The sequence below is a fragment of the Aquarana catesbeiana genome, linkage group LG01 (genome assembly GCF_042186555.1).
Source record: "Aquarana catesbeiana isolate 2022-GZ linkage group LG01, ASM4218655v1, whole genome shotgun sequence".
NCBI lineage: Eukaryota > Metazoa > Chordata > Amphibia > Anura > Ranidae > Aquarana > Aquarana catesbeiana.
In genome coordinates this window covers 510,821,424-510,839,321 of record NC_133324.1, presented here as the reverse complement: position 1 = coordinate 510,839,321, position 17,898 = coordinate 510,821,424, and the positions used below count along the sequence as shown (strand labels likewise).

Genomic DNA, 17,898 nt, shown 5'->3' with positions numbered 1-17,898 from the left:
CCATTGAGGCTCTTGATGGGAGACCTCTACAGCCTGCCCATGTGACTCATGAGACGGTTCCGTTGTCCATGGCCGTAGGGACTCTTCACAATGAGATAATTCAATTCCAAGTGATTTCCTCTCCTAAGTTTCCACTGGTTATTGGTTATCCTTGGTTACAGAGGCACAACCCCTCTTTTGATTGGCTCTGTGCTGAGGTTCTCTCCTGGTCACCACAATGCAGTGAAACATGCTTCCGGAAGGTAGCCAAGGTCCTGTGTACCTCTTCTCTATCCTCCCTGCCAGAGGAGTACCATGATTTTAGCAATGTCTTTGACAAAGGTCAAGCCGGTAGTTTGCCTCCACACCGGCCGTATGATTGCGCAATTGACCTTCAACCTGGTGGCACTTCCCCTCATGGCCGGGTTTACCCTTTGTTGGTCTTGGAGGATAAAGCCATGGAGGAGTATGTTGCAGACGCACTTTCTCAGGGTTTCACCCGGAAATCCTCATCTCTCTCCACAGTTAACCAGCTGTTGTGGATCTGCTTGTCAGTCCTGCCTACTTAAAGATCTCCAGCTCACTTAATTCCTGCCTTCGCCTTGGTCAGATCACAATAAACCATCTCCTGTGTTCCTGTTTGAATACTGGCTTTGCTGACATCCCTTCTGGCTCCTTATCCTGCTTGCTGTTCCTCTACTTGGATCCCTGACTTCTGGCCTGGCTGATTACCCGATCTGGTTACTGAACTCTGGCTTGGCTGACTACCCAATCCGGTTACTGGACTCTGGCTATGCTTTGACTATGCTTACTCTATTTACCTTTTTATTTTTATTAATAATATAATATAATAATATAAGTGTGATTTTACTGTACTTCTGTCTCGGTCTGGTTCATGGTTTCTGGCACCCACCTAGGTGTGTCAGGATCAGTATAGGTCATCCCCTACCAATGTTGTGGTAAGGAGGGTCAGATTAGCATTAGGCCGTTGCGTTGAGTAGATGACTTCTTCTGAGATTTCTCCCGAGGTCAGGCAGACTATAAAAGATTGAGACTTCCTGCAGTCGGCTAGTTTGTGTTTCCCTGGAACACCCAGATTTCTCAGCAATACTCTGCCCCCAGGCTGTAAGTCTTATTTTAAGGTCAAAGTTCTTTTTGTTCCATTGGCCTCAGGTATTGGAGGCCCCCAGAGCTTTATCATATGCCATTTTCAAATTCTTCCTTAAGCGATCTAAACATCCTGGGTCAGATGTTCTTGACACCTGATCTAAGAAAGTGGCAAAGACCAGAATGAGGAGGTAGTCAAGCTTCCCTCCCTGAAATCAGCAGGTACAGGGAATAGCCCATAGTGTCGTTTTCAGTGCCATTATAAGCATGTAGTACTGCTGTAATGTGCCCACCCCAATGCTGTTTCTCTTTCAGCCTAGAGCGTCCCAAATGTGTCTAGAAGAATCCAGTTGAATCGTTCAGGCTGGAGGTCCCCTTGAGAATGATAGGGTTGTTCTGAATTTCTGAATACCCAGCAGATCTAATAGTCTTTTGATGAGCTTACTCTTGAAGTTTCTAACCTGGATATGCTGAGGCGGGCCATAGTGTAAAAACTTTTCCGCAAGAACTCTTTGGCTACAGTTGAGGCTTGTTGGTCTTTTGATGGGAAGTACTGGGTAAAGTTGTCAGTTACTTGCCCACTCAAGTCAGGCTACAGACACAGGAAATCAATGCAAACCAATTCCATTGGTACTTGACTATGGAGATGGCCCATAGGTGCAGCTTTGGTTGGTAAAATTATTTGCTGAATACACCTTAGGTGAGAGTGACAGCAGCCCTTGGCTTTAGCTTGCATACAATGCCAATAGAAGCGGTTTCTGAGTAGCTTGAAAGTCCTTTCTGGGCCTAGGTTGCCATGTTCATCATGTAAAGTTGTTAATATGTGTTTTTGCTTGTGTGATAGGAACAGCTGCCAAGCTGCCATCTCTCATCAGGGGTGTCTGAGGAGCCCCTTTGGTAGACCACCCCATCTCTCAACTGCAACCAATTCCACTCCCTGTGGACTAATAGTGCTTCTTTCAGAGTATCTGTTAGTAGCAAGTCTGGGTTTTGACTCTCTAGAGCAGGGGTAGGCAACCTCGGCCCTCCAGCTGTGGTGAAACTACAGATCCCATCATGCCTCTGCCTCTAGAAGTCTTGCATGCGATTGTCAGGGTCTTCCAATGTCTCATGGGACTTGTAGTTTCAAAACAGCTGGAGGGCCGAGGTTGTCTACCACTGCTTTAGAGCATTCAGCATTAGATTGCAGAGGGAATATTCTAGTAGATCCTTCTTTGACAACCTGGGCAGGCCTTTACCTCCTATTTGGGAAAGACCATGAGAAAAAGAAGCCACGAGGGCATCATTGTTCCCTGCAACCTCTGCTGCCAGAGTACGGAATTCAATGGCATAGTCGGCAGCAGTTCTCATACTCTGTTCCATGGACATGAGGCACTTGGCAGCAGAAGCGGAGCTTGCAGGAACATCAAATACCCTTTTAAACAAAGCCACAAACTCAGGGTAGCTCAAGACAACAGGTTTTTGCGTCTCCCATAGAGGGTTTGCCCAGGCCAAGGCTCTCTCAGAAAGCAAAGATATCACTAAATCTACTTTGCTTCTGTCCGTGGGAAACGCCTGGGGTAGCATCTCAAAGTATATCTCAACCTGGTTCAGAAACCCTCTGCATTGTCCTCGAAGGAAGAACAGGTTGTACCTCCATATATTAAGAAAGGGGAAAGGGAGTTGGGGTCACAATGTAGTGAATTCACAGTGGAGAGGATTTTGAAAATGGTACATGGTTCTGCGTTCGATATTATGCGGTCGGAGACCAATTTTAAATGTTTAGCAAGGTGGTACGCCACGCCAGACAGACTTAGTAAATTCAATCCAGATAAAACGGATAGATGCTGGAGGGGGTGTTCAACTTTAGGAACGATGGCCCACATTTGGTGGGAGTGCCCGGTCATTAAAGTATACTGGAAGAAAATTATACAATTGATTAAGGAAATAACTAAGGAAACTGTAGTAGAAGATCCTTGGATATGCTTATTCCATGGAACTGCGAAGCCGATAAAGCAGTACCAATCATCTATCGTCCCTATATTATTAGTCGTAGCGAAAAAACAGATATCAAGGAAATGGTTGCAGCTCGAGAGTCCCAACCCCAGGGACTGGCTCTTTGGCATAAACGAAATATATAATATAGAATATAAGGATTATCCGGGAGACGAGTCAGATGAGGAGGTTGCCGGAATAGATAAATGGGCAGGGTGGAGGAGCTTTAAGAGTTCCTGGAGTTACCTAGTGGAGATCACAAAATAACCTCATGAGTTTGAGACCAGGGATATTAAGGAAGGATATACATGGTCCGGCTAGCTCAACTGTAAATACCTGCAGGAAGAGGGATGGGGGGGGACCGGGAGGGGGAGGGTAATAAGTCTAGTAGGAGATTATTGTATTTTGTCTATGACAATTGTTGTAAACACATTTTTAAACAGTGGTTGTCTTTGGTTATTGTATTTAAAAAATGTATAAATAAAGAATATAAAAAAAAAAAAGAAACCCTCTGCATTGGACTGGATCGCCCACATATCACTGGGGAAGGGGAGCGGAACCAGACATACCTTATATAGAGGTAACACTGGAGGCGGGTGCCTGCACAGAGACTGGCGCAGCAGGGTTGGCCTGCAACTCAGGTTGTACCGGGGCGGCCACAGTGGGAGATTCCAGGTAACGCCATGGCGAACTGATCCATGCGGTGATCCAGTTCATTCAATCTGGAAAAAATATTACCAACAAGTGGATTGACTGTATCTTCTGAATTCATGGCCTTTGCCTACTGTCAGAAACCATTAAATCAGACCGAGACAGAAGTACAGTTAAATCACACTTGTTTAATAATAAAAGTAAAAAGAACAAACGTAGTCAAAGCATAGCCAAAGTTCAGTAACCGGAAAGGATAGTCAGCCAAGCCAGAAGTCAGGGATCAAAGTAGTGGAACAGCAAGCAGGATCTTGAGCCAGAAGGGATGTCAGCAAAGCCAGTCTTTAAACAGGAATGCAGGAGATATTTCTTGTGATGTTGACCAAGGCGAAAGGCAGAGACCCTCTGGACCGGACGGCTTAAGTAGGCAAGACTGACGAGCAGGATATGAACAACAGCTGAGTAACTGCGGAGAGAGATGGGAGCTGGCAATTAGCCGACAGCTGAGCGGCCAGCTCAGAGAAGGAAGGGCTGACAATTGGTTAGACTCCTCTTCAACTGGTGAAACGCCTGCTTGCACTGATCTGTCTATTGGTCTCGAATATATTCTCAAGGCTTTCCAGGTCCTTTAATTGACTTATTTGGCTTGGGTGTGTCCAAGTCTTCCTCCTCATTCATTAACAACTCATTGAGGGGTCAGGCTATTTTAGTGAACCCTTTGACAAATCTTCAGTAGCAGGAGTCGTATTCTAACAACAGCCTAAGTACAGTGACGTTATTATGTCTAAGATAGGAAGTGACAGCTTTCAAATTTTTTGAGGGCGGTAGTGACTCCCTCTGTGCAGACAACAAGCCCCAGATAAGTGACTGAGGGTTGATCCCTTTTCCCACCCAACCCTTTCTTGTTTTTCTTTGTTGTGTAGAACTTTATGGAGAAATATCACTCGCTTTGTGGGCAGATACTATATGGTTGGTATGGTTACATCTAGTCAGCTTAAGTCAAGGGTCTTCAAACTATGGCCCTCCAGTTGTTCAAGAACTACAATTCCCATCATGCCTAGCCATGTCTGTGAATGTCAGAGTTTTACAATGCCTCATGGGATGTGTAGTTCCGCAACAGCTGGAGGGCCGTAGTTTGAGGATCCCTGGCTTAAGTCTTAAAGATGAAATGGTTTGGTGTCATTTTTGAACTTTAGCTTGTTTGTAAGTTCAAATTTTAAATTATTATTAATATTTCTAAACTCAATATACACTATATTACCAAAAGTATTGGGACACCTGCCTTTACACGCACATGAACTTTAATGGCATCCCAGTCTTAGTCCGTAGGGTTCAATATTGCGTTGGTCCACCCTTTGCAGCTATAACAACTTCAACTCTTCTGGAAAAGGCTTGCTTATTCATGTCTTTATGGACCTTGCTTTGTGCACTGGTACAAATCATTTGGTGGAGGGGGATTATGGTGCTGAGTTGTTTCTCAGGGGTTGGGCTTGGCCCCTTAGTTCCTGTGAAGGGAACTATTCAAACCATTGTTCCTAATCTTTACGGACAGTATACTGACAGGAATTGTACCAGCTGATTGGAGAAAAGACAATGTGGTATCAATATTCAAAAAGGGGCACAGACAAATTCCTGGAAACTACAGGCCAGACAGCCAAACATCAATAATAGGTAAAATATTGGAAGGGTTGATAAAGGGCTATATCCAAAAATGTACTGAAGTAAAAAGTATCAATCAGCATGGGTTTCTGAAGGGTGGTTCCTGCCAGACCAATCTGTTAACATTCTATGAGGAAATGAGCTGCCATCTAGACAGGGAGAAGCCCGTGGTTGTGGTGTATCTGGATTTTTCTAAAGCATTTGATACAATTCCCCATAAACGCTTAATCTAGAAGCTGAGGTCTGCAAGCATGGACCATAAGGTTTGTTCTTGGATAGAAAACTGGTTAAAGGGGCGTGTCCAAAGAGTGGTGATAAATAAAGTGTACTCAGACTGGTCTGCAGTGGTAAGTGGGGTACCCCAAGACTCTGTCTTGGGACCAATTCTGTTTAATTTATTCATAAATGATATAGAGGATGGGATAAATAGCTCAATCTGAGTTTTTGCAGACAACACAAAAATAAGCAGAGCAATAACTTCACATCAGGACATAGAAATTTTATAGAAAGACCTGAACAAAATAATGGGGTGGGCAACTACATGGCAAATGAGATTTAATGTGGAGAAGTGAAAAGTAATGCACTTGGGGGCAAAAAACATAAACACAAACTACTTGCTATGGGGAGAACCTCTGGGAGAATCAAGGATGGAGAAAGATCTGGGTGTCCTAGTAGATGACAGACTGAGCAATAGCATGCAGTGTCAAGCTACAGCTACCAAAGCCGGCAGAATTTTAGCATGCATAAAAAAGGGGATATATTCCAGGAATAAAACCATAATCCTGCCACTTTACAAAACTCTAGTTAGGCCACATCTTGAGTATTCCATTCAGTTCTGGTCACCTGTCCTCAGAAGGGATGTGCTGGAGCTGGAGAGAGTTCAAAGAAAGGCAACAAAATGAATAAGAGGACTGGAGGACCTCAATTACGAGGAACGACTACAAGCACTAAATTTTTTCTCGCTGTGACACTTGAGAGGGGACATAGCAATTTACAAATACCTCAATGGTGATCCCAGCGTAGGAAAAAAACTATTAAGTCTCAGGGGGTGTAAGAGGATGCTGGGCCACACAATGAGATTGGGGGAGAAGCGGTTTAACCTTAAACTGCGTAGAGGGGTTTTTCACTGTCAAGGCAATAAGGATGTGGAATTCTCTTTCACAATTGGTGGTGGCAGCGGGGCGTATGGATATTTTAAAAACACTCTTGGATGCGCATCTTAACCACTTCCCACCCATAGGCCGTTATATGACATCCTGGATTTTGAGTAGGGATAACTAAATGATGCCTGTAGCTACAGACATCATCCAGATATCATCTTTTTCAGCCAGCGATTCTGTGCACTGTAAAGAACAATCATAGTGCCAGTTCAGCCACTTGATAGTTCTTACAGGCGGTGGGAGGGGACAACCCCCCCTCCCGCCGCCCTCCGGTGTTTCTCCTGGCTCGCCCCTGTGATCGGCGAGCCGAAAAAGAATCGGTTGCCGCCGCAAGGTGAGAATAGAGATTTCCAGTGACCAGTTATGAAGTCACGTCCGGGCTGGCGGAAGTAAACAATGCTGGGGACGTGGCCGGAAATACAGAGAGAGTTTATTTTTTTTTATCTGAGCCTTTTCAGCCTGGAGGAGAGATGTGGGGGTCTTATTGACCCCACATCTCTCCATAGGGAGGACCTGTCACGCACTATTCCTATTACAAGGGATGTTTACATTCCTTGTAATAGGAATAAAAGTGATAAAAAATTTTTTTTTAAAGAGAAGGTATAAAAAATAAATAAATAAATAAAGAAGAAAAAAAAAACTTTAAACGCCCCCGTCCCCGCATGCTCACGTACAGAAGCGAAGACATAAGTAAGTCGCGCCCACATATGTAAACGGCGTTCAAATTACACATGCGAGGTATTACCGCGTGCGTTAGAGCAAAAGCAAAAATTCGAGCCCAAGACCACCTCTGTAACTCCAAACAGGTAACCATTTTTAAAGCGTAGCTTATGGAGAATTTTAAGTACCAAAGTTTGGCGCCATTCCACGAGTGTGCGCAATTTTAAAGCGTGACATGTTTGGTATCTATTTACTCAGCTTAACATCACCTTTCACATTATACAAAAAATTGGGCTAACTTTACTCTTTTGTTTTGTTTTAATTAATTAAAAATCGCTGCGCAAATACCTCATGACATAACAAGTTGCAACAACTACCATTTTATTTCCTAGGGTCTCTGCTAAAAAAAAATATATAATGTTTGGGGGTTCTGAGTAATTTTCTAGAAAAAAATTAATATTTTTTACATGTAGGAGTGAAGTGCCAGAATTGGCCCGGATGGGAAGTGGTTAAAGAACACAACATACAGGTATATGGGAAATAATTATAGACACTGACACAGTACACCTACACAGGTTGAACTGGATGGACTATTGTCTTAATTCAATCTTACCTACTATGTAACTATGTATGTAACTCTTAAGGCGTCAACAGACCAAGACATTTTGGACAATTTTAGGCTCCCAACTTTGTGGGAACAGTTTGGGGGTGGCCCCTTCCTGTTCCAACATGACTGCGCACCAGTGCACAAAGCAAGGTCCATAAAGGCATGGATAAGTGAGTTTGGGGTGGAGGAACTTGACTGGCCTGCAGTGTTAATTTCATTGACTAATATATTTAAATTTATACTATTTTAGGCTTTTCTTATTTTTGTTTTAGATATTTAATGTTGGTAATATATTCAGGAAATATGTGCAATGGTGTTACAGCCAATAGAGTTTACAGTTTTTTTTTTTTTATATATTTTCAAGTTGTACTTCTGCTTGTTAAAAAGCAATATTTCTGTTTGTTTATTAAACTTGGTTTCATTTATAAAGATGTTATACAGTGCCTTGCAAAAATATTCATACCCCTTGAAATTTTCCACATTTTGTCATGTTACAACCAAAAATGTAAATGTATTTTATTGGGAATTTATGTGATAGACCAACACAAAATGGCACATAATTGTGAAGTGAAAGGAAAATGATGAATGGTTTTCCAATTTTTTAACAAATAAATATGTGAAAATTGTGGCGTATTCAGCCCCCCTGAGTCAGTATTTTGTAGTCTTTTTGGGTATGTCTACCAGGTTTGCACATCTAAAAAGTGACATTTTTGCCTATTCTTCTTTGCAAAATAGCTCAAGCTCTGTCAGATTGGATGGAGAGCGTCTGTGAACAGCAATTTTCAAGTCTTGCCACAGATTCTCAATTGGATTTAGGTCTGGACTTTGACTGGGTCATTCTAACACATGAATATGCTTTGATCTAAATCATTACATCGTAGCTCTGGCTGTATGTTTAGGGTTGTTGCCCTGCTGGAAAATGAATCTCCACCCCGGTCTCAAGTCTTCTGCAGACTCTAACAGGTTTTCTTCTAAGATTGCCCTGTATTTGGCTCCATTCAACTTTCTATCAACCCTGACCAGCTTCCCTGTCCCTGCTGAAAAAAAGCATCCCCCACAATGTGATTCTGCCACCACCATGTTTCACGGTGGGAATGGTGTGTTCAGGGTGATGTGCAGTCTTAGTTTTCTGCCGCAAATAGCGTTTTGCTTTTAGGACAAAAAATTCAAATTTTGTCTCACCTGACCAGAGCACATGTTTGCTGTGTCCCACAAGGCTTCTCGCAAACTGCAAATGGGACTTCTTTGGCTTTCTTTCAACAATGGCTTTCTTCTTGCCACTTTTCCATAAAGGCCAGATTTGTGGATTTGATTTTCCTTCCACTTCACAACTATGTGCCACTTTGTGTTGGTCTAGCACATAAAATCCCAATAGAATTCATTTAAGTTTTTGGTTGTAATATGACAAAAATGTGGAGAATTTCAAGGGTATGAATACTTTTTCAAGGCACTGTATATCATGGCTAAGGCTGGGTTCACACTGGTACGACACAACTGTTGTACTACTGTCATACTACTTTGCCCTGCAACATCGGTCCTACTTTCGTTCTACTTCCATCCGACTTGAATGAACAGGATAAGATTTTGCTCTAACTTTGAGATAGTCTGACTTGTCCTTTGTCCAATCAAAAAAATCCCAGTGTAACATAATTTCCTTTTACTGCTGCTGTAATCACCATGTCAGATGTGACAAGTCGGATGGTTAGGACAAGGATCCGACTTCAATGATATTCAATGGGCTTAAGTAGGACCAAAGTAGTACAGGGACCTTTTTCAAAGTCAGACTGACTTGTGTTGGACCAGTTAGGATAGGTCTCATAGGGAATCATTGATTTACCCACGTAATGTGACATGTGCTCCCAAAGTCGAAGCGTATGTTATACCAGTGTGAACCCAGCCTAATACCATAAATAATATGTTATTAGATATTTACTCCAGGAGTATATAATGGAAAATTTCCTATAAAATTCTTGCCGTAATTTATCTTTCCTGATAGACACCATGGCAGCAATGTGTGGGTTAGCCATAACTTGGGGTAACCCATAACTACCCAATAGGACCCCTCTCCCATAAATCTTTGCTGCAGGCTGCTATCCATGTTCCGTAACTAGCCTACTCCAGACATTTGGGAGGGAACTCCTGCTGCCATGGAGTCTATCAGGAAAGGAAAATTACGGCAAGAATTTTATAGGAAATTTTCCGTTTTCCTGTCAGACTCCATGGCAGCAACGTGTGGGAAATAACTCGCCATACACACCCGGGCGGGCAAAATGTTGAGCAAAGAAACCAAAATGTATTTAACATTGTCAAACGGCAATACTTGTAAACTGAAATTAATGGATGACAGAGCGGCTGGTTCAACACAGTAGTGAGAAACAAATGTGTTGATAGAAGACCAAGAGGCCGCTCTACAAATGATTTCAGGCGCGACATGCCGAGAAGCTGCCCAAGGAATAGATATACTCTGAGTCGAATGGGCCATCACTGCCTCAGGAGGAGCCAAGCCCTTTGCCCTGTACGCCCTCTGAATGGTCTGCACAATCCAGGAAGAAATTGATCTGACCGAAGCCCCCATTCCTTTGTTTTTACCATGGAGAAGGATGAAGAGAAACTCTGATTGTCTGAAAGGAGCCATAACCTCCAGGTATTGTTTCGGAGTGTGGCCTACGTCAAGAGGATGAACATCCTTATTGTCTGTTGACTTAAAAGTGGGAAGCACAATCATTTACTGAGGTCACTTTAGGGTTTGACCCTAACATGGGAATCAGTACTGCTCTGTCTGGAAAAAAGTTAGAAAAGGCTCCTCTGAACCTAAATTTCTAATTTCGGACACTCTTTTGGCCGAAGTCACAGCTACCAGAAATGTAGTCTTGAGTGTGAGGTCTCGGTCTCTTGTTGAAAGAGGTTTGTCAGGATCTGATCCGAGATTGGAGAGAAAATCCAAAACAAGAGGGAGGTCCCATTTGGGGAACCTAGGTCTTCTTTGAGGCCTAAGCCTGATGGCTCCTTTAAAGAACTGACAGACCAGAGAATGATTTGCCCATAAAACTCCTGTGAAGGCCGAGATGACTGATACTTGCACTCTCAGTGAGCTGACTGCCAGAGACAGGTCAAGTCCTGATTGGACCTGTCTTGGACTGCTGGAGAGTTACAGGGATTCGACCTGGAAGACATGTGATCAGTGAATCTGGACCATATACATTCATATACCCTATTAGTACTTTTCCTTCTGGCACTGAGAAGGGTCCGAATAGCTTCCTTAGGGCAACCTAGAGCTTTGAGCCTTCCCCTCTCAAGAACCAAACCCTAAGGTGTAGGTAGGATGGACAAGGGTGTAGAGTTGTGCCTTAAGATAGTAGATCCGGCCTGAGAGGTAGGGGAACTGGGTCTCAATAGCTGAGGAGTGTTAACAGAGGGAACCAAGGCCTGTTGGGCCAGAAAGGAATTACCGCTATGATTTCCACCTTCTCTGTTCTGAGCCTCCGGAGAAATTGAAGAATCACCGATACCGGAGGGAAGGCAAAGGCTTTCTGAAACCTCCACTGATCCGTGAGAGCATCTGTCCCATACGCCTGAGGGTCTCTGAACCTTGAATAGCATGTGAGCATTTTGTGATTGCATGGGGAAGCAAATAGATCGACCTCTGGAGACACTTCCAGGGTCAGAAGCCACTCGAACACCTCTCTGTGGAGAGACCACTCATTGTTGTTCATTTGAACACGAGAAAGGAAGTCCGCCTGTACATTCTGAATCCCTCGAATGTAAACCGCAGAGATGTTGGAAAAGTTCTTCTGAGCCCAGCTCATTATTGGCTCCACTTCCTGTATCAGGGAGCAGCTTCCACCCTGCTTCCTTATAAGCCACCGAGGTTGTATTGTCCAACCTGAGCATAACAAATTCATTATTAGATGGCGAAATGACAGGAGTGCCTGAAAGGCAGCCCTCAGCTCCAGTATGTTGGAGACAATCCCCCGAGAAGGGGAATTCTATCTGCCCTGAGCTACTTCTGAAAGGCAGTGAGCGTCCCAGCCCCGATTGCTGGCATCCGATGTTATCGTGACCCATGAGATATGAGTATTCTGTCTCAAATCACTCCAAACTTCTCTTCTGGAAGGGAAATACTGCCTTCCACCGTATTGAAGTGAGCCCCTAGAAACACAAGCGATTGTGTTGGCTCTTCTCTAAATTCAGGAGCCACCCAGATTCTTGCAGGGTGGAAATGACTAAGCTCCTGTGCTCTAAAAGTTGGTCTTTGTTCTGAGCTAGGAGAAGTAGGTCATCCAGATAGTGGTCGAGACGAACCCCTTTGACATGGAGAAGAGCCACAACAGATAATAGGACCTTGGAAAAGACCCGACGTGACGTTGTTGGACCAAAGGGGAGACACGTGAATTGCAGATGCTGATCGCCTACCGCAAAGTGAAGGAATTGTTGGAAGTCCGTTGCCACCGAAACGTGAAAGTAGGCATCTTTTAGATCGATTGAAATCAACCAGTCTCCCAGATATACTGACTATTGAATTGTAAGTAAGGATTCCATTTTGAATTCTTTCTTCCGGATAAAGAAATTGAGATAGGTTAAGTCAATGACTGGTCTCCATGTGCCGTTTTTCTTTTGTATCATGAACAGAGGAGAATACATGCTTTTGCCTCGTTTGTCTTCTGGAACAGGGATGCTGTGCCTTGATCCAATAAACAATTCACGTAAGTTAACAGGACCTGCTTTTTTTCGTCTGAACCTGGAAGAGTTGTAGGAACGAATCTGAGTCTTGGGGTGTTGTTGAAGACCCACGTGTGACCGGAGGAGACCGTCTTGACAGTCCAGTAATCTCGGATTGAGGCCACCCAGACATGCCGGAAGCGGAGAAGACGAGCCCCCACCTGGCATGCCTGAGTGGGCCCAATCTCAAAAGGACTTAGTGGAATCCTGGTTGCCAGAGGAACCACCTTTTGTGGGTTTTTTGAAAGAGGACTGTCTGGATTTCCATGACCTTGAAAACTCCTGACCAGGTCTGTAATTGAGCGCTTCCCTAGCGCGATCAGAATTTTGTCTTCTTGGGAATGAGCGTTTCTGATTCTGTAGGCTTTGGCTTTGAGTGAGGAAACCAGACTTACCACCTGTGGCCCGGGTTATGGCATTATCAAGCTTGTTGACAAATAGAGACGTTCCCTCAAAAGGAATTCGGCACCAAGCTTGTTTGGAAGCCGGATCCGCCAACCATGGACGAAGCCATAAGGCATGACGTGCTGAAACAGCCGCCAACATAACCCATGACATCAGGCGGATTACATCAATAGAAGCCTCCCCAAGAAAGGCAGACGCCAGCCTGATCTCCTAAATAGGAGAATCTTTAGCTGTTTCACTGGAGATACCTCTTAGAAACCCATCAACATTGTCAGACCAAGATTCCCTGGCTTTGGATACTGCGGCTATCGCAAGTATTGGCTTGCATGCCATTCCTATTGTCAGGTAAATCCTTTTTAAATCCGAATCAATACATCTTTCCAATGGATCTTTAAAAGATACAGTATCTTCTGAGGGAAGAGTTACATATCTTACTAGTCTCATAAGTGCTGCATCCACCAAAGGAGGTGACGCAAGTGGTTTTACTTCCTCTGAAACCCTTCAACATTATCAGACCAAGATTCCCTGGCTTTGGATACTGCGGCTATCGCAAGTATTGGCTTGCATGCCATTCCTATTGTCAGGTAAATCCTTTTTAAATCCGAATCGATACATCTTTCCAATGGATCCTTAAAAGATACAGTATCTTCTGAGGGAAGAGTTACATATCTTACTAGTCTCATAAGTGCTGCATCCACCAAAGGAGCTGACGCAAGGTGTTTTACTTCCTCTTCCTTGAAAGGATACAGTTTCAAGACTTTTGATTGCATTGAACTCTTTTTGTCCATCTTGCTCCATTCATCAGATATGATGTCACCCAGCTCAGAGAGAAAAGGAAAGTATTGCCGCTCCTTATTGAGCTGCTTGAAAAATGTTCTGTTTTGGGGGGGGAAGTAACAGAGTATTCCCACTTCAGAGCCTTTCTTACTGCTTTCACCAAGGAAGGAACTAAAGCATATTCAAAACCCATTTCTGGATCCGATTCGCTGTCTGAGATAGGAGCAGAGTGGCGACTTGGCTGGGAAGATTTCCATGTCTCGTGGACTAAACCTTCGCCCACCGAAGGGCATAATGGGTCTGATGGGGAATCACGGGGCTGTTGAGCCTCTCTTTCCTGTAGAGATTCTTTCACAACCCGTGCCTTACCATATATTCCAGGCGCTGGTCTGCACCATCCCTCTCATCTGTGGCTTTAGAAAAGCAGTGATCACAGAGAGATTTGTCTACTGGAACAGGCAACCTACACCCCCAGCATGATTTTTCTGGTCTCTTGCTAGAGTGAGATGAAGGGGGGTGAGGAAGATCTTTACTGCGCTGTTCAGATCTGGAAGGAGACCTACGATGGCTAGACCTGGAGGAAGATTGCCGGTGGTGTGATTTTGAGGATCCACTCCCTCTATGGGAACTACGTTGTGGATCAGACCTGGAAGGGCTGTGAGAAAAGAAAACAGAAAAGAGAGAGACAGAAATCAGCTGGTGCCCTAGTCCTACTCTCTCCCCTTTTGAACAGGCAGAAAAGGAGTTGGCCCACCCTTTGCAGCTATAACGGCTTCAACTCTTCTGGGAAGGCTGCCCACAAGGTATAGGAGTGTGTCTATGGGAATGTTTGACCATTCTTCCAGAAGGGCATTTGTGAGGTCAGGCACTGATGTTGAATGAGAAGGCCTGGCTTGCAGTCTATGTTCTAATTCATTTCAATCGGGTTGAGGTCAGGACTCAACAGGCAGGCCAGTTATGTTCCTCCACCCCAAACTCACTCATCCATGTGTTTATGGACCTTGCTTTGTGCACTGGTCCAGGTCGTTTGGTGGAATGGGGGATTATGGTGTGGGGTTGTTTTTCAGGGGTTGGGCTTGGCCCCCTAGTTCCATTGAAAATAACTCTTGAGGTGTCAGCATACCAAGACATTTTGGACAATTTCATGCTCCCAACTTTGTGGGAACAGTTTAGGGATGGCCCCTTCCTGCTCCAACATGACTGCGCACCAGTACATAAAGCAAGGTCTATGACAACATGGATGAGCAAGTTTGGGGTGGAGGAACTTGACTGGCCTGCACCCCAACCTGATAGAACACCTTTGTGATGAATTAGAGCGAAGACTGCGAGCCAGGCCTTCTTATCCACATCATTGCTTGACCTCACAAATGCACTTCTGAAAGAATGGTCAAACATCCCCATAGACACTCCTAAACCTTGTGGACAGCCTTCCCAGAAGAATTGAAGCTGTTATAGCTACAAAGTGTGGGCTAACGCAATATTGAACCCTATGAACCAAACTGGGATGCATTAAAGTTCATGTGTGTGTAAAGGCAAGGGTCCAAATACTTTTGACAATATATTGTAGGTGCTGTGGCCTAATTTTTCTCCCATTCTGGATGGTGGATGTATTTATCCTAGTCATATGTTTGTGTATATGGAGTGTACACTGCCACGACTCTTGTAGCCAATAATCAGTTGTGTAGGTAACCATTCTTGGCACAGAAAAACAAGCATCCTCCGTTCTCCAACGACGACAACGGAATGACGTGCGCTCCTACGAGCCAGGCTCCAGTATCACACTTCAGCGCCCACCACCAACTCCCACCTTCTACTAGTAATTACTAAGTACGGGCCGGCTCATGCGCGTCACGTGACAGCCCTACCTGAGGCACGCCCCTCCTTCCGCCCAGTTGCCAATCGTGTTCGCCGCTCACATCCGGGCCACGCTGCTCCTCCTGCTCCGGTACTCGGCGGCTGGAGGTAACCGGGTATAGGGTGTGGCGCGACCGGGGCCAGCTCCGCCCTGAGGGGACCCTGCGGGGAGGGCGCAGCGCTGAAATGCCGAGGTATGCGGCGTAAGTTTGCGCTGTGTGAAGGCGAGAGCGGGGCGTGTGGAGGGGAATGTGAGGGGCTGCGGTGCATGAAAGACTGTAGCGGTGCTAGGCATCCTATGTACACGTCATTAGTTCTGTATAGGAAGCCTGCATGGCACAGTGGAAAGTCTTTCTAGCCCCCCCTAATAAAGCCTTCTCGGTTGTATGGGCTGGAATGGCAGCCTTGTTCTGACAGACCTTCCACCAATATAACAACTAAGAAGACCAGAACAACTGATCATCAATGACCTCTATGGTAGGAAATAAAGGAATAAAAAGTGAGGCCAAACACTTTGTACACTTCACCAGACACACACTTCTGTGTTCTTTTCTTCCCAAACCAGTAAAAAGTGCACTCAGACACAATAACCAGCTTCCTCTCATTCTTCTAAGCCCTTTCCCTTATGTAGATCGATCGCACGTTACAGACAGGGATCAAACGGCACAAGTTCTATTTGGAAATAGCAAATCCGGTATTGTTTTCCCTGTAACCGAAGTACATCGCTTTTATTTTTTCCATAGTTCTGTATTTTCAGCTTCTATTGATCTATACAGCAAGTAGTTCACGTTTAATGGGCTCTATTTTTTGATTCATTCTTTCAGCTAATTGCTTGTAACAAATTAACCAGAATGGAATGCATGTTGCCATAAATAGGAGTTGGTATTAATGGAATTTTTGCCGGAGGAGGACACGATTTTCATACCTGGATTTGTTCCGACTATACTTCATAAGTGGCAGAGACGAATAGTTTGCCAGGCTTTTACCTAAGATGTCTATTGATTTTATGGAATTTGTGCAACAATAGGACCAGGGCTGGGAGAATAATTGTCTTGGAGTAAAAATGTGTTCGTTCTATGTGGTTTTAGGGACACCCGCTGGACACACATTGTACTGCGTTGCCTGCTGCAAGTTCAGTTGCAACCTCTGCCTGCTTTATAGCCTTCAGTGGTCCACTGAATAAAGGGGCTAAGAATAGCTGAGATCCTGGCGCAGGAGGAGCAAGAACCATCCTGGGACACTGGGGATGTAGAGGTAAGAGATCGAAATAAGTTCAGGCAGATATGAAATACACAATGTAAGCCAGCACTGCATAATTATATAGACTATAGGTTGATTTACTAAAGGCAAATATACTGTGCACAGCAAGTTGATCTAGAGCAGGGGTCTCAAACTGGCGGCCCTCCAGCTGTTGCGAAATTACAAGTCTCTTCATGCCTCTGCCTGTGGGAGTCATGCTTGTAACTGTCAGCCTTGCAATGCCTCATGGGACTTTTAGTTTTGCAACAGTTGGAGGGCCACCAGTTTTAGACCCCTGCTCTAGATTCAGAAGTGAAGCTTTACTTCATTTACCACGCTCTGGAGCAATTGCTCTCTGTGCACAGTATATTTGCCTATAGTAGATTAACCTCTGTGTGTGTGTATATATATAATGTATATTGGTGAATTCAAAGTATTCAGGCCCCTTCACTTTTTTCAATTTTATTATGTTGCAGCCTGATACAGTTATTTAAAGCATAGTTCCGCCCAAAAGGGGAAGTTCCGCTTTAAGGCCTCCTCCCCTGCTCTTTCAGTAATGGCACTTTTGGGGAGAGGGGGAGTGGGTACCTGATTTTGACAAGTACCCGCTTTTGACAAGTACCCGCTCCAATTGCCCAGGCGTTCAAAAGCAGAAGTTCTTCTCCTTCCTCCCCGCAGTTTTCAGTTTTCTGGGATACGTGACAGGCCCCAGAAGACTACAGGACCATTCACAATGCACAGTAGGCATCCGACTGTGAAGCCACAAGCTGTCACAGCTGGGTGCCCACACTTAAAGCGGTAATAAAGTCTAAAAAACTTTACTACCACTTTAAGATGCCGGCGCCAAAGACAGAAGATGAGATGTCAGAATAGCTGGGGTGATCGTGTGACAGGTTAGTGGCTGTTTATTAAAAGTCAGCAGCTACAGTTTTTGTAGATGCTGACTTTTAATTTTTAGACAGGAGCCTGGAGCTCCTCGTTAAAATAAGTTCCACTTTAATGAGAAAAAAAAAATTATCAGGCTGGCCCATTTTGCAGGTATAGCTATGTAAAACATTTAGGGCCAGTTCACACCATAAAAACGCAGTCCAGATGTTTTTCTGCAAGTGC

At 44.4% G+C, this 17,898-nt stretch overlaps 1 protein-coding gene across 4 annotated transcripts in view; it reads left to right on the top strand.

Annotated features, from left to right (window-relative positions):
- The first annotated feature begins 15,542 nt into the window (after positions 1-15,542).
- The window catches only part of MIER2 (MIER family member 2), a 118,423-nt gene continuing 116,067 nt past the window's right edge, over positions 15,543-17,898 (top strand). Inside the window, exons 1-2 of one of the 4 annotated variants that reach the window (XM_073593995.1) lie at positions 15,543-15,657; positions 16,638-16,803. The gene's annotated coding sequence lies outside the window, so the exon portion shown is untranslated. The other 3 variants (XM_073593986.1, XM_073594004.1, XM_073594012.1) reach the window with 3 other exon arrangements.